The sequence below is a fragment of the Tamandua tetradactyla genome, chromosome 7, assembly GCF_023851605.1.
Source record: "Tamandua tetradactyla isolate mTamTet1 chromosome 7, mTamTet1.pri, whole genome shotgun sequence".
Taxonomy (NCBI): domain Eukaryota; kingdom Metazoa; phylum Chordata; class Mammalia; order Pilosa; family Myrmecophagidae; genus Tamandua; species Tamandua tetradactyla.
The window spans coordinates 97,697,663-97,724,017 of record NC_135333.1 but is presented as its reverse complement, the minus strand read 5'-3'; the positions used below and the strand labels follow the sequence as shown (position 1 = coordinate 97,724,017).

General features: G+C 36.7%; 1 long non-coding RNA gene across 13 annotated transcripts in view; it reads left to right on the top strand.

Moving 5' to 3' along the window:
- LOC143691674 (uncharacterized) overlaps positions 1-26,355 on the top strand; it is a 102,268-nt gene that overhangs the window by 35,079 nt on the left and 40,834 nt on the right. For 5 of the 13 annotated variants that reach the window (XR_013179644.1, XR_013179643.1, XR_013179639.1 and 2 more), the window contains one exon: positions 8,227-8,577. This is a non-coding gene — a long non-coding RNA (uncharacterized LOC143691674). Of the gene's footprint in view, positions 1-8,226; positions 8,578-9,334; positions 9,621-26,355 lie in introns of those variants that run through there. The other 8 variants (XR_013179645.1, XR_013179634.1, XR_013179636.1 and 5 more) reach the window with 7 other exon arrangements.

Genomic DNA, 26,355 nt, shown 5'->3' with positions numbered 1-26,355 from the left:
AATATATAAAGAACTCTCAAAGTTTGCAAAATAGGGGGGCAAACAACCCAATAAAAAGTGAGCAACTGATTTGAAAAAACAATTCACCAATGAAGACGTACAAATGAAAAATAAGCAAAGACAAGACAAAGAAAAGATCCTCAATATCATGAGTCTCCAAGGAAATTAAAGCTGTAAAATTAATGCTGCAACATTACACACATATTAGAATATCTCGCATTAAAGAGATTGACTATAGTAAGTGTTGGGAAAGATGTAGAGGAGCTGGAACTCTCATACATTTCTGGTGAGGATGTAAATTTGTACAGCCACTTTGGAAAATAGTATGTCAGTTTCTTAAAAAGTTAAATATACCTCCATGTGATCTACCTATTCCATTCCTAAATATTTACACAAAATATCTGAAGCCCTATATCCAAACAAAGACTTCCACATGGATGATGACAGCAGTTTTATTTGTAATAACCCCAAACTGGAAACAACTCAAATGTCCATCCCTGGGTGAACAGATGAACAAATTGCATACTCTGAATATGCACAGTTTATTAAATGTCTATTAAACCTCAATAAAACTGTTAAAAATATAATGAATACCAAAAGAAACTTCTGTTTAAACATGCAATATTGATCCATATGCTTTTCTCTGCATCCTCTCTAAAAACAATATAATGGCCAAATTAATAAATAAAGCCACATGAACAAAATGAAGGAAACAAGAGAGAATTTTTGAAGATGAAAACACTAGCAGGAAATCTAAAGTTTAAATGACTCCAGGGGATGGGAGAAGGTAGGGTGGGACTCTAATAAGATTCAAACTGATCTATGCCACAGAACTCACCAAAACCTCTGAGGATACAGTAACCTTAGAAACTGAGTGTGAATGGTGGAACTAGAAAAAGATGGAAGTATCCATTGAAAGTCTATATTTAAAGTCATAGTGTAAATATATGTAAAGTCATTTTCAGATGTACAAGATTATAAAAACATTACTTCTTATAAAACTTTCTTCAGGAAGCACTATTGATATGCTCCTGTAAAATGAGGAAAAGAGAAAGACACCACACACAGGAGAGTCAACACAAAGAGATGGCAAAGGTGAATAATCAAGGAAATGGTGAAATTCTGAGGTGATAGTTATACGTCTAGCTCAAAGAACAATCATTTAAGATTATGGCTGGACTATGGTTTTATTCAAAAGAGCTAGCCCTGAGAAAACAATGGAACTGATATAATTACCTCATCTCTACTTTATTGAAAGCCATGAATTGATAGCTAGGGATTATGAAACATTTGAGAAAAGTTCAAAAATACAGACACCAAAACTAACATATAGGAAGAAATTCTCATAATGTTAATGTATCCAGAAAACAAGAACATAATTTTATGTTTAAAATAGTAGGAGGAAGAACAGATGATAAAACCAGGTGTTATTCCCGGTTCATGCACTTCCCAAAAACAAACAAGCAAAGCAAACAAACAAAAAATTCAACAACTGGTGCTGCAATAACAGGATACTCACATGGAAAAATAATTCAATAATACAAAAACAAAACAAAGTTAAAAATTAAAAAGAGGAGAGCTAAAATTTTTAACAAATCAAAAGGATTTGATAACATTGCTGAAGAATTTTCTGAGAGTAAATCAATAAGGACCAAGACATTTACTATAGAAAAATAAACAAAATTAGAGAATAATTCCAAGACATCAAAAATCAAAATAGTGGAAGGAAGAAAAATTATCAAAGAAATAAGACAAGAAAAATTTCTGTAACTGAAAGACATGTGTCCAGATTAGAGAGTGACAACAGAATAAACAAAATATACAATACACTCTCTACTCATAACTACAGGAGTAAATTGAAGATCCTTAAAACGTTTCAGAAAGAATAACAAAACAAACCAAAAAACCAAAGACAGGAATCAGAATGACCTCAGACTTCTCAACAGACAGAACAGCAAACCAATTGCATTAGCTGTGAATAATACACTCGTACCCACACATTCACGCATTATAAATAGCTAAGTATTATATGGTTATAAGAGTAAGCCAACTTATCTGGGTCAGTTATGAAATATATTTACATAGAAATAATGTTTTGAACACTGGTTATTGACATAGCAAGCCTTTGTGAAGTAATTCTATGTGGAGGGTGAAAAGAGAAAAAAAGTATGGATTGTGGTGAAAGAGTGCTAAATTCTTCTCTTCTCTGGTAAAAAAATGAAAAAAAAAATGAATGTCAACAACAGAAGGAAAGCTAAGAGTTAAAATCTGTTTTGTTTGGAGAGTAGTAATCAAGAATAGAAAAGATATTTATTAGACACTTTGTAGTAATATTAATAAAACAAATTTAGTTCAAAAATAATTACAATAAGAATTATTTAAAATAGCCAAATTGGAAATGACCCAAATATCCATTAACTGCTGAATGGAGAAACAAAATGTTGTCTATCCGTATAATGGATATTATTCAGCAATAAAAAGTAATGAATACATGCACTGCTACATGGGTGAGCCTCAAAAACATTATGCTAAGTGCAAGAAGCCAAGCACAAAAGACCATAACCATATCAGGACATCAATTATATGAAATTTCCAGAAGAGGCAAATCTATAGAGATAGAAAAAGATCAGTAGGTGCCAGAGTGAAAATACAGGAAATTGGGAAGTGACTGCTAGTGGGTTTGAAGCTCCTTTCCAGGGATATGAAAGTCTTCTGGAATTAGTACTGCTGATTGCATAAGCTAAATGAATATATTGAAAAACATTGAATTATACACTTTAAAATGGTAAACTTAATAGTATGTGAATTATATCTCAAATGAAGTGCCATAAAAATGAAAGGATAAAGAATAACAACTCAAGTTAAAAAATGAATACTGGATCAGGAAAATAAAGGGAAATTTCCTAGAATGTTGGAAGGACAAAGAGCACTGCATTCAGAAGTCACATGTACAAAGGTCTGGTGTCAAGGAAAGCCTGCAAGTTCAGGTTCAGTGAAAAGCATAGTAGGTCAGGGTTTGTGGATGAAGGCAAGCAGATGAAGTTATGACAGTTGAGGTCTGAAAAATATTTGGGATATGATTGGCACAGGCTTCTAACGTCATGAGAAAAGGTTTAGGTTTTAGTTTGTCAGTCTTTAGAGCACAGTGAGAAGTTTGAGAAAATGCTGATAGAATGGCTAGAGGTTGGGACCACTTTCGAGATGAATGAAATAAAAAGAGAGCCTGAATCACTGTAGAGTTGAAGGCACAGCAGGGGTCACCATTAAAGGGAATATGTACTTATTACCTGAGAAAGAAGGAGAGCGTTAAAGATTAATTCATGAAGTTTGAGGAATAGTTAGATTTTAGAAGAAGTAGAAAGGGAGAAATAGAAAATGACCTAGGGTTCTAACTTTGAAGATTGGGAATTTTTTTTTTTTTTTTGAGATTATAGTAGACAAAGAAGGCATAGGAAGGACAGAAAAATAAGTTTATTTTGGAGGGTGTTATGTTTGAGGTGCCATGGATTTCCCAGGGGAGGTCTCACCTCCAGCACATGAAGACTAACAAGTTTCATAAAATGAGGGAGGCTTTTCTTCAAAGTAAGAATGAGTGAGTATAAATGAGAAAGAAAGAAGTGGCCTCTCATTCTATTGACGTTTCATGATAGAACTCTCAACATTTTGTTTTATAGTTATATATTATGGATTGCAGGATTTCAGCTTTCAGTCTTGTCAACTTAAAGTTCCTTTTGCTGTACATCACCATTTAAAAATGATCTTTATATCTCATCTAGTACTTTGCCATGGTACGCATTCTACCTATACAAGGAAGGTGAGGTTCAGCAAATTTAAGCGACCTTCTCAAGTAATCCAATTAGTCAGGGAGAGAACAAACGTTGACCCAAGGTTTTTTTTTTTTTTTAATTTTTCAGTTTAATCTCCCAGAATATTGATTTTCTTACTATGTTAGCCTGCCTTTCTCAAAAGGCAAAATATATTGGAAAAAGAGCCATGACTCCAAAATGTGCTTTTAAAGCCCAGCTCTGGTAACATTTGGCTCTTGGCCACTGGCGCAAACTCTCTGGGCATTGGCTTTCTTAAAACAAATTGAGGATGTTTGCCCAATCAATATTGACAAGGAACTTAGAGATTTTTGTTCATTTGCTTTCTAATTAGAGATTTCTTTTTTTCTCTGGTGGATGCCTAGCAAAACAAAACAAAACAAAATGAAACAAAATTAAAATTATCTACTCACCTCAAATATACATTTGCCAACCATGAGAAACCATGTCACCCCACTAGAATGACTGCTATTAAAAAAAATAACAAATGTTGGAGAGGATGTGGAGAAATGCCAATACTTATTCATTGCTGGTAACAATGTACAGTGGTGCAGCCACTGTGGGAGATGGTTTGTTGGTTCTTTGGAAAGCTAAGGGATAGAACTACCATATGCCCTGGCAACCCCACTACTTGGCATATACTCAAAAGAATTGAAAGCAGGGACTCAAACAGAAATTTACACACCAAGGTTCATAGTGGCATTATTTACAATTGCCAAAAGATGGAAGCCACCCAAGTGTCCATCAACCAATGAATGGATAAATAAAGTATGGTATATACATATGATGGAATATTTTTCACCTGTAAAAAGGAATGAAATCCTGATACATGTGACAACTTGGATGGATCTTGAAGATACCATGTTGAATGAAATAAGCCAGACACAAAGGGACAAATATTGTATGCATTCACTGATTTGAAATGATTAGAATAAGCAAACTTATAAAGTCAGCATGTAGAATAGAAATTATCCGAGCCTGGGGTGAGGATAACGAATGGTAAGTGAAGGCTTAAAATCTACAGGGAGCCTGTTTGGAATGATGGAAATGTTTTAGTAACGGATGGTGGTGGCAGTAGCACAACTGTGAATGCCATTAACAGCCCTGAAACATATATATTGGAATATGCTGAAATGGAGGAACTACTGAGTTTTATATATGGTAACAGAATAAATTTCTTTAAGTCCATGGAATTATGCTATACAAACAGTGAGCCCTAAATTAAACCATGGACTTTAATTAATAATACAATTATAAAAATACGCTACCGTCAATCGTAACAAATGTTCCACACCAATGCAAGGTGCTCGTGGTGGGGTGGTATATGGAAATCCTGTATTTTATGTATGATGCACAACTTCTCTAATATATATATATACATACACACACATTTGCCAGATTTTTTTGCCTGATAACCTTTTTATGGTAATACATACTTATATTATTAATGGTCAAGTCTCATTCTTTCCCATCATCTTTATTATGTGAATAACTCTTTGACATTGATCTTAAAGGTTTTCATCTTAATTCATCTTAAAGATTTCCATCTTAACCATGTTGACACTTTTTTGTTAAGATAATTTTCCTGAATTATAAGCAACAATTAGGGATTTGGGTATACTTTTCACTTTTACATGGTTATTTAACTTATGTTTCTCAATATTAAAGTACTTTTGCATTTGAAAAGATTTCTATATTCTCATTATACAGTGAAGAAAATGTTTTGAGACCACATGGTAGATCTTTTTGCCAATTGTGGAATGATATGTAAGAAATTTGGTGCTTTGTTTAATAATAACACTAACATCAATACCAGGAAAATAATTTATAGCTGGATCCTCTTCTTCAATACTTCAATACTATGACAACACAGGAAACAGAATGTCATTATGGCATCTATTTCTCAGTTCTAAGATAGAGCCTTTTTTTAATTCATGGGAGAAGTGAAACGTGAAATGGAAGTAGAACCCATATACAGATTGAAATGGAGAAATTTCCTCAAACCAAAGCAAAAACAGATGGCAATGTGCCTGAGGAATTTTATCCTGAAGGGAAAAGCAAAAAGGTACAACCTGCTATTCCCACTAACTGTTGCAAAATTGAATGCTAAACAGAATAGGCTATTTCTGCAAAAGATTTGAAAGAAAAATATCTATTTTTACAAAAATTCTTGTATGTCTTTATAATTTTATTTTTTAAATGATCACTCAATTTACTGAAATTGAAATTGCATATGAAAAGTATGCAATCTTTCAGTCTTCAGACATGTTAATAGTTATTGTCATGATTCCTACACATTTTATTTTTTACATTTGGGAGATTATATAGATATATAAAAAGCCCGATATTTCAACTGATTCCTTCTTTTTTTTTTTAAAGTTTTCATTGTAGTAACAATTAGTCAACTCAAAATATCCCACTTAGCCACTTTCAAGTACTACAATTCAGTGGTATTAATTATATTCATAGAATTGTGCTATCATCATCAACATCCAATTATCTCAGTTTTTCATCACCATAAACAGAAATTATGCACCCATTAAGCAATCATATCCTTTACCCTTACCTCCCAGCCTTTGGTAACCAGTAATATATGTATCTGTCTCTACAAATTTGCATGTCTCTAGGCATTTTACGTGAGCAAGATCATACAAACAACTGAATTTTTAAAATGGGCAAAGGACTTGAATAGAAATTTCTCCAAAGAAGAGGAACATATGGCCAATAAGCACAAGAAAAGTTACACAACACCATCAGTTATTAGGAAAATGCACATCAAAACCACAATGAGCTATCATTTCATATCCACTAGAATGGCTACTAATAAAAAAAATGGAAAAAAAGCAAGTGTTAGAGAGGATGTGCAGATAACAGGAACACTCATTCATTGTTACTGGGAATGTAAAATGGTGCAGCTACTGTGGAAAACAGTTTGGCAATTCCCCAGAAAAATAAGTATAGAATTATTATATGGCCTGGCAATCCCACTTGTAGGTACACACTCAAAAGAATTGAAAGTAAGAACTAGAACAGATATTGCATGCTGATGTTCATAATGGCATTAATCACAGTTGCCAAAAGATGGAAGCAACCCAAGTATCCATCAACAACTGAATGGATAAACAAAATGTGGTGTATACACACAGTGGAGTATTATTCAGCTGTAAAAGGAATGGAGTTTTTATGTATAACAATATGGATGAAACTTGAAGAGATCATGTTGGAGTAAAGTAAGTCAGACACAAAAGGTCAAATACTGTATTACCTCACTTACATGAAATAATTAGGATAGGCAAATTCTTAGTGCCAGAAACTGGAATACAGTTTACCAGAGGCTGGGGTAGGAGTAGGGAATGGGATGGAAAAGTTTTCTAAATAGGTGATGGTGATGGTAGCACAACATTGTGTTTATAATTTGCATCACTGAATTGTATATTTGAATGTGACTAAAAGGGAAAATTTTAGGTTGAATATACAGTAAGACCTTGTTTTATGCTAACTCAACACACATGAATTCAGGTTTATGCAATTTACAATTGAAAAAAGTAAAGGCAGAGAGAGAATTAAAAATTTTATTTTTTAAATTTTTTCTTCCATGATTAATTTTGTTTACTTATTATTAATGGAGTATTTGTCTTATTTATTTAAAAATGTGTGCTAGGTATGTTTTTATAAAAAACCCTTGTTAAATAATGGGATTCACTATTATATGTGATCTCCAACTTACACTGCGGGTTTTAGAATGTATTGGTCATATAAAACAAGGTCTGACTGTATATTATCAGAATAAAAATTAAAAAATGGAAAGTAGTAAGGAAAGTCAAATAGGAACTGGTGTCATCATCAACTTTTATGTTGGGTAGTACTTCCTTATTAAAAATGACTTATTTTATATTATTCAGTTTGTTTCAATATCTGAGGTCAGTAGGGCAAACAGATTCCTCCGATCCTTCCTTTATCCTTTCTGCACAAATTACTAAGCAGTCACATTGTGCCAGAAATTGAACTAAGTTCTTGGGATAGAGAAAAGACAGGGTCCACAGTCTCGAGGACTTCAGAGATTAGCTAAGAGAAAGAAAAGGAAAGAGATAACAAAGGTACACAGCAGCAAGGGCTGTACAGAGTGTCCAGCAGTGTGTACAAGAATATGTGGACTGGCCACTATTCCAGAGTCACTGGGGACTAAATCCTGGCTCTGCCTCTCAGGAATCATGTGCCTTTGAGCAGGTTTTTAACTTCCTTGAGTCAGTTCCTCATCCATGAAATGCATCTATGTCATATAAGTTTTATGAGGACTGAATAAGGTGAGGTAGGTTCAGTGTTGGACACATGAGTCAGTAACCAACTCATGGCATCTCAAGGAACTCACCAATGTACTTGAACTACTTCTCTCATTCTCCAGTTCCATCTCTCCTTAAGTATCTTCTCTTAGTCCTGAAAATTGCAAGATGAACAACGAGCAGTGAGCTGGAGAAAGAGAGACAGCAGACAGCAGTCGAAATAGCCCAGGGAACCATCCATCACAAAGCCATCCGACCTCAAAGTGAAAGGTGCAATTCCTGAAGATTCTAACACCCATGACTGAACATTCTGCTAATCTTAGCACAGTAATAAGTATGAACAAGCCTTATTTATTCAGTTGACTGTCTGTAGTCAAAGAGGGGTGGGGAATCATGGGATCAAGAAGAAATAAAGGCCAGGAGCTTTTCCTTTTCAATTGAAAGCATGATTAATAAACATTTGTGAAGATCCAGTTGTTATCAAAAGATTATAAATGGTATGATTCAATGCTGTCAACTTGCTAGAAAAATTGTCCTTTAAGCTGAAAAAACCAGCAATTGGTAAAGGTTGAAGGAGGCAGAGATGATGAGAGAAAGGGTCAATCTGTTCAGATAGGTATGGGGGTAAAATCTTGATGCTGCTAAAATTCCTAATAACATAGAAATTGTCACCCAAAAAGAACAGACAAAGCAAAGTGGTTTCTTAGATATTACTGAGTACTCAGATTCTTGGAGGAAAAAATGGATTTTGTTAGATTAGATTTGCAGAAATGAGTAATAGGAAAAGGGATAAAGGCTCTTTTTTTAAAATGAATGTATCTTGTTTCTTCAACTGTGCTGTAAATTTCTGGAGGACATGATCACATTTTTCCTTTTCTATTCCTTTTCTGTTGTGCCTGGAATAGGCCTGACACTGGATAGGGGTTAATAAAAAAAAAAGTACTGTTTACATGATAGTTATGAACAGAAAATAAGCAAAACTCAGAACACCGAATATTCTAATATGAATTTACACTGATTTTTTTTTCCATGGTAAAGAGATGAAGGAAAGAAACAGGAAAGAGCCAGTCTTATTACTTTATTTCTCTTAAGGAGATTGGCCTACAGTGAATGTTAAATAAATGTTTGTTAAATGAATTGGTAAGAAAAACAACAGCCTGAAGGTAAATGGACAGGAGATAATGCATTTCTGTTGCCTTGGTTAAAAGAAATATCCTCCTCTCATCCCAGCAGGTCTCCTGGCAGCAGCAGCAGTGGCAGCAGCTTAAGGTATATGCAGGTGCATTTGCTTAAAATAGGACATGGATCTACAGGTTAGACATTGTGAGATCCTGAAGGGTGGAATCATGACTTTACCTCAGTGGCTAGCACCCAGCTGTGCCCTTGGCAACACTTGTGGAATAGATTGTCATTTATTGCAGCTTTCCTTTTCCTCTCTCATTTCTAATCTGCCCAGTTTCTTCATGTTTACCTAAAAGTTACCTCATCTCCTCCAATTAAAGAAATCAAACAAAATTCCAACTCAAAATTATCTTCATAGATTTACTGTCTATACTTCCTGGTTGTAACATGATCCTTGGAAGTCTCTTGTAAGAAACATGGAGCTCCTGCCTACTTACAAAATATTGCATAGCAAAATTTCGAGTTTATGATTTGTTCACCCTGGATTTCAGACAGGTCTGAGAATACTAGGAGGACTGTTGTGGAGGTTTTACAAACAAGGACCTATTTACATGAGGAACCTAATCCCTCTGATCATAGAGTTCATTCATTCAACAAATATTTATTGAGTGTTGTGCTGGTTTGAATGTATTATGTATCCCCAGAAAAGCCATGTTTTTAATCCTGATTCAATCTTGTGAGGCAACCATTTTTTTTAATCCTGCTTCAACAGTGGAGGCTGGGAACTCTTGATTAGATTATCCGACAGAGATGCGGCATGCCTGATTGTGGATGTGACCTTTTGATTAAATGGAGATGTGTTTCCACCTATTTAAGGTGAGTCTTGATTAGTTTACTGGAGTCCTTTAAAAGGGGAAATATTTTGGAGAGTATCAGAAATGATAGAAACCTCAGAACCAACAGAGAGAGGGCTGACAGAAACTTCAGAGCAGAGGTGACAGGCAGAGAACAGAGACACAGATATTTGGAGATGCTTGGAGTCCGGCAGATGTCACCATGAGATGTGAGGCAAGCCAGAACCTGGAGAGAGCCAAGGGCAGCCAAGAGAAGAAAGCCAGCCCCAGAGAAGCACAGTGAGGAACCTGCACAGAAACAGAGGCTGAAAGCAACAGAGCCCAGGAGCAAGTGACCAGGAAACACCAGCCACATGACTTCCCAGCTGACAGAAGTGTTCTAGACCCATTGGCCTATCTTGAATTAAGGTATTTTTACCTGGATGCCTTAGTTTGGACATTTTTATCAGCTTAGAATTGCAAACTTGTAACTGATTAAATTCCTTTATAAAAGCCATTCCAATTCAGTTATATTGTATTCCAGCAGCTTGCAAATTAAAGCAAATGTCAACTATTTACTGTGTGCCAGTCTTTGTGGGAGACACGGGGAGTCACAGAGAAGACGGACAATGAGCAAATGAAGCAAGACATTCAAAGAATGATAGAGTATTATGAAAATATATTACAGGGGACCTAACCTAGTTTATGGATTGAAGTCAGGGAAAACTTTCAAAGGGAAATAATATTTATACTGAAACCTAAAGAATTATCTGAGTTGCATAAGTTTGAATCAAGGAAAGGACAATGGACCTAAGTATGTTTTTGACAGTGATTTGACATCTGTCACATAGGTTGTTCTTGGATTAGCTTGTTTGGACTGATTCCTGCAGCTTATAGTGCAGTATTAAAGAAAAGAATGTAGAGGTGGGGTACAGGAGGAGATGATGGCCAAAATCTAGAAAATTGTAGCATCTCCCCCAGAAGAGCCAATATCTATGGTTACCATTTTGAAAGAAAATTACTCTGATGGCTTTTGTAGCTAAGAGACATAATGTTATTTCCTTAGAATTCTAACATCCATGCAGATACTGGTGGGCAGAGGGCTTACTTTTGGTAAATAGCCACAGGTGTACAGTTACCACAGAAGCAAGTAAAACAAGTAAAGGCAGCGTGACAATCACAAGGGGTTGGGGGTAGGGGTGTCCATGGGGCCTCCCAGGAAAACCTGGGAGAAATTTCAGACTATCTAGAACTTTCATATGAAAGAAAGGACTAATATAAGCAAAATCATGTATTATGATTCTTATAGTAAACGTATTTGTATAATTTAGACACACAGGTTTCTGTTATTATTTCTAGACTTTGAATTTTAGTTTACCTTCAAATTATTTCATCTATAACCCCCTGAAACTTGTACATCGCTGTTGTTTTAGGGGTAAATATATGGACAGATGGCTAAAAGAACTGACATATAGATTTCTCTGTTTGCTAGTGCCTGATTCTATTTCATAGAGTATCTTAGTCCCTAAACATTGTGGAATAGCATTAGCTGATTTTTCTACTACTTCCCCTACCTGATCCCAGTATATATATAGCTCATTCATTTAGACATCTTGAATATTTTTCTCTCCTCATAAATGCAGGCTTGCAGTTATAAACAAAATATGTTCAACATGATACTTTGTTTAAAATAGGTGAGATGTTTTAGTAAGTAGGGAGTGCCATAAAACAATGCACTAAATCCATTGCACTCTAATTGGTCCAATTGCTTCCATGTCATCATAAATAATATTCTATTGAAGATTTTAGACTTGGAATATCATAGGCAAAAGTTATTTATGAGTAAAATTACAAAGTCATTGGTATTAACAGATCTCAGAGTGCTGGCAAGCATTCTGGACTACATTTGAAAGTTACATAAAATATGAAAAAGCTAAGTAACATAATTTCAGGAAGGCCTACATTATGGGTAAAATACCATTTTAGTGAATACCATCATAATGTCCAGTTCTATATGATCAAGTTATTTTTACATTTTGCTGGCAGCCCATACAAAATAGATGCACTTGAAATAGGTTCAATGACCATTTTTGGGGGGGGGGGAGGGGTGCTTGGTCTGGGAATCGAACCTGGGTCTCCTACGTGGAAGGCAAGCATTCTACCACTGAACCACCTGTGCACCCACAATGGCCATTTTTGAAATGAAAAATGTAACAGATAATTCACATATTTCTGAATATTTTGAAATCATCTCTAATAATATAATACTTGTGTTCTATAGCTGTATCAGAATACTTAGAACATGACAATGTTTAAGGCTGTTTTGGTTTTTTAGCCACGATAATGACAATAGGGAAGATTTTTTTAAAATATTTTAATTTTTTTACCTTTTAAAGAGGGTAAAAGGTGGGATTTATAAAATATTATCTGGATGTGGAGTAAAATTATGAAGTATTTTTACTTAAGTGTTTCCATTCAATGGTGATCTTTGTGGACCAGAAATTGTATCTTCTCATCTCTAAATTTCCTGCACCTCGCATAGAAAAAATATTAATGTTGGTTGAATGATTTAACTAAAAATGTATAAACCTCATTCTTCCTATTGACAGTGAATTACTTGATGGTAGGAACTTGAAGAGAACCTTGCTTTCAGAAGTACCATATAGCCAGTTTAGACATGGCATTAATAAAAAAACTGCATTTTGTCTTTACATAGAAATATCAGGAGCGTGTATACCTAAGAATGAGTTTACTTTTGAAATATGGACCATGTGGTATGTAAACTTGGAATACCAACCAAACTCGAAGGCGGACATCTTTGAACCCAGGGCTCAAATAACCACTTGCACCTTTCTGCAACACCACTCCTACTTTTTAAAGATAAACTGCATACCTAACCATTGAATTACCTTCTTCTATAAACTATAGCTATAGATGATTTTTATAAGTGAATGATATATCTATCTCCTTCCAATAGTCACCAAATCTGATTGAATCTACTTACCATTGAAATAAATATTTCATCATTTTTTGCCTAGATTACCAGAGCTCCTGACTTCAGAATGATCCTTCTCTCATTAATGCTCCATGCTGCAGCCACTGAGCTTTTAAAAGCACATCTATGATGATGTGGTCATTTACCTGCTTAACACATTTTGTTAGCCCTTTCCGCCTGTGAACTAAGAATTAAATTCAAAGTCTAAAGTGGCTTCCACGAATCTTTATGCTTAGTCCTTGAAAAAAAAATGCATATATATAATATATACATGTAAATCTCAAGATGGAGCTCATTTCTCCTCCATTCTGCCACTCTGCCAACCAACACCCCCCCACTACAACCCTCCCCTCCCCACACATAGAGATGATATTCCATCATTCATCCACTCTTAAGAATGAAAATCACTATACTCTTTGGACAGACCTTTGCATTTTTTGCTTCCTCTGCCTCGTTATTCTCTGTCCCTCCTCACTCTGACTTGATAAACAACTACTTCTTCCTTAAAATGTCCTTTGGGCATCCTTTCCTTAAATCCCTTTGATAAGATGAGGCAGTCCCCCTTCCAGCTTTCCAACACCCCTACACTTATCTTTCTCAAAATACTTACTCTATTTCCCTGTAATTGCTTGGTTCCTGTTCATATTTCTCATGAGAATGTAAGCCCCTAAAAGACAGTCTTGAATCTTGGCACATATTCAAGTGCCTATTTGTTGAATGAAACCTGATTTCAACTTCTATGGAAGTTTACTGCCATGCCCAATATCTAACTTGATCTGATTTTTATTCTTGCTTGCTGCTTGCTTGGCCATGTTGAGAGGAAATTAGAAGCTTGCTTGACAATCAGCTGGGTCTGAGTTTAGTTGTTTCTCTAACAGTAGCACCTAGTTCTTCCAAGTTAACCCAACATATCTGTTCAGTGCTTCAAAGAACATTTCTTTGTCAGGAATTAAACCTCATTCTCAACAAACATATGCTGAAATATATTCAGTATCATTTTGAATGACAATTGAGTGAAGACAACTAGAATCTCTTCTTGAGGCATTCTTCTCTTGAAAATATCTATTAAAGAAGCCTATTAGGCAGGAAAACCCTTCCCTATCCTTAAACTTCTTTCCCATAGGACACTTCTTTGCCTCTCTTTGTGCCCTTACTCATACCATCCTTGGGGACCTGGGGTGGGTTATCTGATTTGTAAATTTGGAAAGAATGATCAGGACTCTTGGTCCACCTCCAGCTACTTTCGTCTTGGCTATAAGTTGGCCACAAAGAACAAAACAATCACTGAGAGCAGGTGTTCTGTTTTTCATGGGGTCAAGCTCTGTGTCTGAGGTGGGGATTGGGCTCTTGGCTTGAGTAGGTTTGTCAAATTCAGAGATTTAGTATTAAGAAGGCCATTTGGATATCGTGGCTATACATCCTCTAACTTGGCTTTTACCAAGGTTATGCTTCACTTTGCCACATGCCACTTGGTTTATTTCTAAATTTGTTAAAAATCTGAGTAAGAACGAGATTTCCTCAGAGACCCCTATGACGTCCAATTTTTAAAAAACACTCATGGACTCTGCTGATTCTTCTCTGAAACTGTACTTTAGTTAAATCAATGTCTCTTCTTCTTAAAAAAAATGGCACATGAGCAGAACCTAGGCTTACTATATCAAGATATTGGTTCCAGCTTCTGTAAAAGGCATCAATTTGGCTATGGTAGAGCCAAAAGATGGTACAATTTCACCAATTCAAACTTCTGCTGGCATAACTTGAAATTCAATATTTGTGTGTACACTGTCTTGCCTGTATTGCCAACCCCCTGGCATTTCCCAAGTCTTGAACACTTCCATGTTTGCTGCAAATATTTGTTCTGAGGGTTATCCTGGTCCTCCTGAGAAAGACTTTCCATATATCTGCTTTTCATCACTCTCACACACCTGGCGTAGTACAGTTGGAGACATTACCTATTATGTTGATTTTTAAAAAGATAGCATGGCCTACAGTGAAATGTCAGAGATTTTACTGCCATAAAAGTCATTTGGACTATATTCCAATGTTTACTCATACATGAACTTAAACAGTACTAATGGCAGAAACAAATTACAGAGTGCCTATACTATAATGAAGAGCTGCTAAAAAATGCTACTTCTAATATCTGTCACTATCCTTGTGTGGTAAGTATATAATCACCATTTAAAAATAAGGAGGGCAAAAGAGGATTGTGGGAAGATGGCAGAGTAGGATGTTCCAGGAATCAGCCCCTTCCTCAGAATAATTATTAAATAGGCAAAAACTGTCTGAAACAACTATTTTAAGAGTTCTCATCTAGTAGAACACTATACAGCATCCAGGGAAGAGCCAGAGGGAGAGGCTGGCAAATACCAGTCAACTGCTCTCTGCAAGGCATTAGTGTCACCTGTCCCCCACTATCCTGGCAGGCAGCAGTGGGTCTGGCCCCTAGCAGAGCTTGTTTGGGGATTGACTGGGGAACTCCTCTCTAGTATATACACAGGATTTGCCCTCCAAGCAAAAGCAACTTGAGACAATGAAAGCAGTGTAACAAACACCTGAGGCAGACGGACTGGGGCAAAGGCTTACCTGCTTTAGGCCCTACAGTGGAACACTGGAGAGAAGGAGAAGATCTATTTCCTGGGGAGTAGATGGGGAATTCGTACTTCTGTAACAGGGGAACGCTTAAGGCCAGTAACAAGGACAAGCCCAGGAAAAGACACAGTCATAGAAAGAAAAGGAAGAACCCTGCGCTTTGCATATACATAGGTTTAACTTCTCGATAGGAAGCTGGAACTCTGATGATCATCAGCCAACAAAAAGCCAATTTGTAAAGATGATGAAAGGTATTTGTTTCTTAGGTTTGCTTGATTCTATTAGTGCCTGACTCTCAAGAAAAACTTTGTCATATCACCAGGTGGTTATAAAATGTAGGTACAGACATTTCAGAGTATAAATCCCAGAGTTAACATTTTAAAATATTAAAATGGACTGTGTGCAACAAAGTAGTACAAGACAAATAAACAAGAAATGAGGGCCCAACCAAGACGATACAAATGACAAAACATCAATTAAGAAGACCAGACTATGGACATAAAAGATGAAGACTATAAAAAATGATTTTCAATATACTCAAGAAGATGAAGGAAAATACAAAGAAAGAATTTAAAAACATCAGGGAAACAATCAATGTATAACATGTGATCTCAATAGACAGAAATTTTAAAAAGGAAACAAACAAAAATACTGGAGTTGAAGTCCAAAATAATTTAAAAGAAAAATTCTCAGGAGGGTTTCAGCAGATGATTGGAGGTGGCAAAAGAAAGCATTAGTGCAATCAAAGACAAATCAATTGAAATGAGTCAGGTTGATGAACAGAAAGAAAAAAAAGAACTATAACATATTAAAATAGGAACACATGTTCACTGTTGGTGGGAATGAAAAATGTTGCAGCCACTGGGAATGCAAATTTTGGCAGTTTCTCAGGAAACTAAGTATAGAATTGCCATATGATCCAGCAATCCCACTAGTAGGACCCAGAAGAAATGAAAGCAAAGACTTGGAAAGATATTTGCACACTGATATTCATGGCAGCATTATTCAAAATTGCCAAAAGATGGAAGCAACCCAAATGTCCATCCACAAGTGAATGGATAAGCAAAATGTGGCATATGCATATGATAGAATTATTCATCTGTAAGAAGGATGAAATCCTGATGCATGTGACAATGTGGATGAACCTTGAGAACAGTACGTTGAGTGAAACAAGCCAGACACCAAATGATAATAGCATGATTTTACTGTTTTGTATGAATTATAACTGGCCACGATGCATACAACAATGTGGATGAAACTTGAGGATCTTATGTTATGAGAAATTAGCCAGAAACAAAAGGACAAATAATGTATGGTCTCACTTATATGAACTAACATTAAGGAATGAACTTTGAGAGTTAAAGCTGAGAACAGAGGTTATTAGATGATAGAAAAAGGGTTAAATTTGGGCATTTAATGCAGAAGGAAGACAGACTATTAAACAGGATTTATTGTAAAGATCTAGGAATGGATAGCACAGTACTATTTGATGGTAGCTCAATATTCTAAGTCCACTGAACAAAACTAGGTATGAGTATGGTTGAAATAGGATGGCTAGGGTCTGTATGATACAGAGAAAAAGATAGAGTATACAGACTGGGAATGTATAATTTAGCAAAACCTAGAGAGGAAAATGATGGTGATTAAATGTACAAAAATAAGAATGTTAATACACAAGGGAGAACAAATAAATATCAACATTGAAAGGTGTTGAAAATGGGATGGTATATGGCAAAAATACAATCAACGCAAACTTGGGTCTATAGTTAACAGTTACTTTGCAATATGCTTCCAATAAATGTTACAAAGGCAAAAAAATCTTATTACAAACCACACTTATCAAAACAGTGTGGCACTAGCACAAGGACAGAATTACTGACCAATAGAATCGAATTGAGAGCTTAGAAATCAACCCTCACTTTTATGGCCAATTATTTTTGACAAAAGGCTAGAGATCATTCAATTTGGAAATAATAGTCTCTAACAAATGGTGCTATGGAAACTGGATATCCTTATGCAGAAAAAGGAAGGAGGACCCTTACATCATACCATATATAAAAATTAACTCAAAATGGATAAAAAATATAATTACAAGAACCAGAATTCTAAAACTTCTAGAAAAAAACACAGGGAAGCATCTTCAGGACCTTGCGTTAGATGGTGGTTTCTTAGAATTTATACTCAAAGCACAAGTAACAATAGAAAAAATAAACAGAACCTCATCACAATTTTTTTAAAAACTGCACAGCAAAGGACCTTATCATGAAGTAAAATGGCATCCCACACAATGGGAGAAAATACTTGACAAATACATATCTAATAAAGGTTTGATATCCAGAATATAAAAAAAATCAATTCAACAACAGAAAGATAAATGACTCAATTAAAAAATGGGCAAAGTACTTGAATAGACATTTCTCCAAAAAAGATAATATGGCCAAAAGACATGAAAAAAATGCTCAATATCACTAGTCATTAGGGCTATGCAAATTAAAACCTCAATGGCATACCATTTCTGACTAGAATGGTTGTTCTTTTTTTTTTAAATGTAAAATTACAAGTGTTAGAGAGAATGTGGAAAAATAGGATTACTCATTGTTTGCCAGTTGGAATGTAAAATGGTGTCTCTGCTGTCGAATTCCATTTGGCAGTTCTTTGGAAATTTAGGTACAAATTACCATATGATGCGGAAATCCTATTACTTGGTATATACCCAAAAAAATTGAAACAGATATTTGCATACCAATGCTCATAGCAAAATTATGCACAATTGTCAAAATATGGAAGCAATTCAAGTGTCCATCACCAATGATTGGATAATCAAAATGTGGTATATACATACAATGGAATATTATTCCACCCTAACAAGGAATGAAGTTCTGATACATGCAACAACATGCATGGATCTTGAAGACATCATGCTGTGTGAAATAACCAAACACAAAATGAGAAATAGTTTTGTATGATCTTATCGTTATGAAATAATTAGAATACTCAAACTCGTAGACTCAGAATCTAATATATATTGCCAGAGGATGGGGAAGGGTTAAGGTATAAGGAGGCAAGTCTTAAAATGTACACAGTTCCTATTTGGGATGATGGATATGTTTTGGTAATGGATGGTTGTGATGCCAGCACAACATTGTGAACATAATAGCACACAATTATATATGCTAATGTAGCTAAACGGTAAAATGTTACGTTGTACATATGTTGCTAGACTAAAAATTTTAAAAACTATACAAGGAATTGCACAACACGGTAAACTGTAAGTTAAACTATGGATCACAGTTAATAGTACAATTATAAAAATGTGCTTTCATCAGTTGTAACAAATGTACCACACCAATGCAAGGTATTATTAATAAGTGGTATGTGGGAACCCTATATTTTATGGATGATTTTTCTCCAAACCCACAGCTTCTCTAATTAAAAAAAAATGAGGAATCTAAGGTGGTTATGAATTATGCATATAAACTATTTTAGCATAGTGGGATGGCACAAAGTAAGTATTTTAAAAAATTGCTTGTTTTTCCTTCCTGCTTTAATTTTATTTTTTATAATAAGCTCACATTTAAATGGTTTAAAAATCATAATGATAAAAAATATATTTCCTAAGGAGTCTTGGTCTCTTCCTTTACCATCTACTCTGTCCCTCTCCTTTTTCAGCATATAATCATTTTTATATTTTTTGTTTTTCCTTAAACTATTTTTATGCAGATAAAAGCACATGTAAATATATATATCTTTCTCATCTTTTTACAGAAAATATTGTATATGTTCTCTGTATAAAAATAACTATCTTGAGCGATGCCAGCGGCAACTCACCTGAGTGGGAGCGAGCTGCCCTCCGACGGGAGTACACGCTTCACGGAGATTGTTGCCGGGCCCGGAATTCGCACCTGAAGAAACTTTTCAGTTTGCGAAGCAGCCCAAAAGAGGTGGACGGGGGCCGCTCGGGGACAAAGCGCCACGGGTCGCGCAAAGCTCCTTCTCATGCAGGGCTGGCAACAAGGTGCCAGCAGGACAAGGGCTTCCACGTGCAGGAGGAGCCAAAGAGGACGTCCCCGGAGCACCTGGGAGCTGTCAACAACCCTTCTTACCATACTGACCTGCGAATTCTTTCTCCAGGAGAGTCACATTTTACATAAATTTTTTTTTTTAATTCTGTAAAGAACTTTGGGGTCTTGACCAAAACCTTGCTTTGAAGAAGTTCCAAGCTTTTGTCTTCCAAGGATCCTGGAATAGCCTACAAGAATTTTCTCTGCTCCTCTTCCAAGGGAAGATGAAAAGGCGATCCATCCAAGCATGAGTGTTAGTGCCAGGGTCCACAAAAGGAGGAGGATCCATGCAAGAAATGTCTTTCAAACCTGAGTGTCAAAAAAAAAAATCTTTTTCCCTTGGAAAACTGACATGCCTTTTCCGTATGAAGAAAGCAAGTCATGAAATTGATCACATTTTCTTTTACACCTTGACTTTCAGGAAGATAGGAACAAAATCTGCAGCTCAGCCCTTCTGCTCCGGCGGCGCTCCATCCGCCATCTTATCCTTCCCTTTCTCCTCCTGCTTCGGCGGTTCTCCAACCACCACGGTGCCCTCTTTCGCCTTCAGCGGCTCCTCTGCCACCACCGGCTCCTCCGCCACCGTCCTCGACAGCCTTGCCACCCTCACTTTTCCTCCTCCAGAATAGCTACTGGGGGAGTGGAGACGATACAGAGCAGCTCCCGGAGCCACGACAGAGATCAAAGGGACGGCATACCCCATCCTGGAACAGCTGACTGTCTGGGAGAACCAGCTCCGGTGAGATCGCCGAGGGGCGCGGGCTTTCCTGGGCGGGACGGCAAGCGGCCGGAGTCCCTCCCTTCCGCCTTCCCAGGCCAGCTGGCAGAATTGGGCAGGCGGGCCCCTCGGGCCATGGCGGCTGGCGCACCCACCACGCGAGGCCCCCCAGACCAACTGAGAGACTTGGGTCGGAAATCCCCAGACCGCGGAGAACGGTGACCGGGGGGTCCCTTCCAAACACGTGACTCCCCGGTCCGGCTGGGAACGGTGCACTCTCCCGGGATGTGGCGGCTGGCACCCTCCCGCCACGCTTGGCGCCCTGGGCCGACTAGGAAATTTGGTCGGGCGCTCTCCCAGGCAGCGGCGGCCGGCGACCGTCCCCGCGTTTGGACCCCCGGGCCGGCTGGCACTCTTCCAAGCCGTTTCGGCTGGTGAACCTCCCCCACGGCGAGAGTTTTCCAAAGTTAAAGGACCCACAGCATCTTTTATTGGTGGAACCTGCAGACAAACGTGTGCCATGAGCGCCACCTACTGGGCAGGATAAGAAAAACAGAACCCAGAGATTTCACAGAAAAATCTTTCAACCTGTTGGGTCCGACACCGAGGGAAATCTGACTAAATGCCCAGACGCCAGCAGAAGATAACGGATCATGCTCAGAAAATTGAAAATATGGCCCAGTCAAAGGAACAAATGAGATACAGGAGCTGAAACAACTAATGCTGAATATACGAACAGAAATGGAAAACCTCTTCAAAATGAAATCGATAAATTGAGGGAGGACATGAAGAAGACATGGGCTGAACAAAAAGAAGAAATAGAAAAACTGAAAAAACAAATCACAGAGCTTATGGAAGTGAAGGATAAAGTAGAAAAGATGGAAAAAACAATGGATACCTACAATGATAGATTTAAAGAGACAGAAGATAGAATTAGTGATTTGGAGGATGGAACATCTGAATTCCAAAAAGAAACAGAAACTATTGGGAAAAGAATGGAAAAATTTGAACAGGGTATCAGGGAACTCAAGGACAATATGGACCGCACAAATATACGTGTTGTGGGTGTCCCAGAAGGAGAAGAGAAGGGAAAAGGAGGAGAAAAACTAATGGAAGAAATTATCACTGAAAATTTCCCAACTCTTATGAAAGACCTAAAATTACAGATCCAAGAAGCGCAGCACACCCCAAAGAGATTAGACCCAAATAGGCGTTCTCCAAGACACTTACTAGTTAGAATGTCAGAGGTCAAAGAGAAAGAGAAGATCTTGAAAGCAGCAAGAGAAAAACAATCCATCACATACAAGGGAAACCCAATAAGACTATGTGGAGATTTCTCAGCAGAAACCATGGAAGCTAGAAGACAGAGAGATGATATATTTAAATTACTAAAAGAGAAAAACTGCCAACCAAGACTCCTATATCCAGCAAAATTGTCCTTCTAAAATGAGGGAGAAATTAAAACATTCTCAGACAAAAAGTCACTGAGAGAATTTGTGACCAAGAGACCAGCTCTGCAAGAAATACTAAAGGGAGCACTAGAGTCAGATATGAAAAGACAGAAGAGAGAGGTATGGAGAAGACTGTAGAAAGAAGGAAATCAGATATGATATATATAATACAAAAGGCAAAATGTTAGAGGAAAATATTATCCAAACAGTAATAACACTAAATGTCAATGGACTGAATTCCCCAATCAAAAGACATAGAGTGGCAGAATGGATTAAAAAACAGGATCCTTCTATATGCTGTCTACAGGAAACACATCTTAGACCCAAAGATAAACATAGGTTGAAAGTGAAAGGTTGGGAAAAGATATTTCATGCAAAAAACAACCAGAAAAGAGCAGGAGTGGCTATACTAATATCCAACAAATTAGACTTCAAATGTAAAGCAGTTAAAAGAGACAAAGAAGGACACTATATACTAATAAAAGGAACAATTGAACAAGAAGACATAACAATCATAAATATTTACGCACCGAACCAGAATGCCTCAAAATACGTGAGGAATACACTGCAAACACTGAAAAGGGAAATAGACACATATACCATAATAGTTGGAGACTTCAATTCACCACTCTCATCAATGGACAGAACATCTAGACAGAGGATCAATAAAGAAATAGAGAATCTGAATATTACTATCAATGAGCTAGACTTAACAGACATTTATAGGACATTACATCCCACAACAGCAGGATACACCTTTTTCTCAAGTGCTCATGGATCATTCTCAAAGATAGACCATTGCTGGGTCACAAAGCAAGTCTTAACAAATTTAAAAAGATTGAAATCATACACAACACTTTCTTGGATGATAAAGGAATGAAGTTGGAAATCAATAATAGGCAGAGGGCCAGAAAATTCACAATTACATGGAGGCTCAACAACACACTCTTAAACAACAAGTGGGTCAAAGAAGAAATTGCAAGAGAAATTAGTAAATATCTCGAGGCGAATGAAAATGAAAACACAACATATCAAAACTTATGGGATGCAGCAAAGGCAGTGCTAAGAGGGAAATTTATTGCCCTAAATGCCTATATCAGAAAAGAAGAAAAGGCAAAAATGCAGGAATTAACTGTCCACTTGGAAGAACTGGAGAAAGAACAGCAAACTAATCCCAAAGCAAGCAAAAGGAAAGAAATAACAAAGATCAGAGCAGAAATAAATGAAATTGAAAACATGAAAACAATAGAGAAAATCAATAAGACCAGAAGTTGGTTCTATGAGAAAATCAATAAGATTGATGGGCCCTTATCAAGATTGACAAAAAGAAGAAGAGAGAGGATGCAAATAAATAAGATCAGAAATGGAAGAGGAGACAAAACTACTGACCTCACAGAAATAAAGGAGGTAATAATAGGATACTATGAACAACTTTACGCTAATAAATACAACAATTTAGATGAAATGGAAGGGTTCCTGGAAAGACATGAACAACCAACTTTGATTCAAGAAGAAATAGATGACCTCAACAAACCAATCACAAGTAAAGAAATTGAATTAGTCATTCAAAAGCTTGCTAAAAAGAAAAGTCCAGGACCAGACGGCTTCACATGTGAATTCTATCAAACATTCCAGAAAGAATTAGTACCAACTCTTCTCAAACTCTTCAAAAAAACCGAAGTGGAGGGAAAACTACCTAATTCATTCTATGAAGCCAACATCACCCTCATACCAAAACCAGGCAAAGATATTACAAAAAAAGAAAACTACAGACCAATCTCTCTAATGAATATAGATGCAAAAATCCTCAATAAAATTCTAGCAAATCGTATCCAACAACACATTAAAAGAATTATACATCATGACCAAGTAGGATTCATCCCAGGTATGCAAGGATGGTTCAACATAAGAAAATCAATTAATGTAATACACCATATCAACAAATCAAAGCAGGAAAATCACATGATCATCTCAATTGATGCAGAGAAGGCATTTGAAAAGATTCAACATCCATTCCTGTTGAAAACACTTCAAAAGATAGGAATACAAGGGAACTTCCTTAAAATGATAGAGGGAATATATGAAAAACCCACAGCTAATATCATTCTCAATGGGGAAAAATTGAAAACTTTCCCCCTAAGATCAGGAACAAGACAAAGATGTCCACTATCACCACTATTATTCAACATTGTGTTGGAGGTTCTAGCCAGAGCAATTAGACAAGAAAAAGAAATACAAGGCATCAAAATTGGAAAGGAAGAAGTAAAACTATCACTGTTTGCAGACGATATGATACTATACATCAAAAACCCGGAAAAATCCACAGCAAAACTACTAGAGCTAATAAATGAGTACAGCAAAGTAGCAGGTTACAAGATCAACATTCAAACATCTGTAGTGTTCCTATACACTAGTAATGAACAAGCTGATGGGGAAATCAAGAAATGAATTCCATTTACAATCGCAACTAAAAGAATAAAATACCTAGGAATAAATTTAACTAAAGAGACAAAAAACCTATATAAAGAAAACTACAAAAACTGTTAAAAGAAATCACAGAAGACCGAAATAGATGGAAGGGCATACCGTGTTCATGGGTTGGAAGACTAAATATAGTTAAGATGTCAATCCTACCTAAATTGATTTACAGATTCAATGCAATACCAATCAAAATCCCAACAACTTATTTTTCAGAAATAGAAAAGCCAATAAGCAAATTTACCTGGAAGGGCAGGGTGCCCCGAATTGCTAAAAACATCTTGAGGGAAAAAAACGAAGCTGGAGGTCTCGCACTGCCTGACTTTAAGGCATATTATGAAGCCACAGTGGTCAAAACAGCATGGTATTGGCATAAAGATAGATATATCGACCAATGGAATCGAATAGAGTGCTCAGATATAGACCCTCTCATCTATGGACATTTGATCTTTGATAAGGCAGTCAAGCCAACTCACCTGGGACAGAACAGTCTCTTCAATAAAAGGTGCCTAGAGAACTGGATATCCATATGCAAAAGAATGAAAGAAGACCCATATCTCACACCTTATACAAAAGTTAACTCAAAATGGATCAAAGATCTAAACATTAGGTCTAAGACCATAAAACAGTTAGAGGAAAATGTAGGGAGATATCTTATGAAACTTACAATTGGAGGCGGTTTTATGGACCTTAAACCTAAAGCAAGAGCACTGAAGAAGGAAATAAATAAATGGGAACTCCTCAAAATTAAACACTTTTGTGCATCAAAGAACTTCATCAAGAAAGTAGAAAGACAGCCTACACAATGGGAGATAATATTTGGAAATGACATATCAGATAAAGGTCTAGTATCCAGAATTTATAAAGAGATTGTTGAACTCAACAACAAAAAGACAGCCAAGGGCGGGCCGCGGTGGCTCAGCGGGCAAAGTGCTTGCCTGCTATGCCGGAGGACCTCGGTTCGATTCCCGGCCCCAGCCCATGTAACAAAAACAAAGAAACAAATTACAATAAAACAAGAAAATGTTTAAAGATGTTTCCCTTTCTTCCTTCCTTCCTTCCTTCTATCCTTCCTTCCTTCTCTCTGTCTTTCCTTAAAAAAAAAAAAAAAAAAAAAAAGACAGCCAACCCAATTACAACATGGGAAAAAGACTTGAACAGACACCCACCAGAAGAGGAAATACGGATGGCCAAGAGGCACATAAAGAGATGCTCAATGTCCCTGGCCATTAGAGAAATGCAAATCAAAACCACAATGAGATATCATCTCACGCCCACCAGAATGTCCACTATCAACAAAACAGAAAATGACAAGTGCTGGAGAGGATGCGGAGAAAGAGGCACACTTATCCACTGTTGGTGGGAATGTCAAATGGTGCAACCACTGTGGAAGGCAGTTTGGCGGTTCCTCAAAAAGCTGAATATAGAATTGCCATACGACCCAGCAATACCATTGCTAGGTATCTACCCAAAGGACTTGAGGGCAAAGACACAAATGGACATTTGCACACCAATGTTTATAGCAGCGTTATTTACAATTGCAAAGAGATGGAAACAGCCAAAATGTCCATCAACAGAAGAATGGCTAAACAAACTGTGGTATATAACATACGATGGAATATTATGCAGCTTTAAGACAAGATAAACTTATGAAGCATGTAATAACATGGATGGACCTAGAGAACATTATGCTGAGTGAGTCTAGCCAAAAACCAAAGGACAAATACTGTATGGTCCCACTGATGTGAACGGACATTAGAGAATAAACTTGGAATATGTCATTGGTAACAGAGTCCAGCAGGAGCTAGAAACAGGGTATGATAATGGGTAATTGGAGCTGAAGGGATACAGACTGTGCAACAGGACTAGATACAAAAACTCAAAAATGGACAGCACAATAATACCTAAGTGTAAAGTAATCATGTTAAAACACAAAAAAATTTCAACAAATGCTGCTGCAATAATGGGATAGTCAGGTGGAAAAAAGAATGAAATGTAACC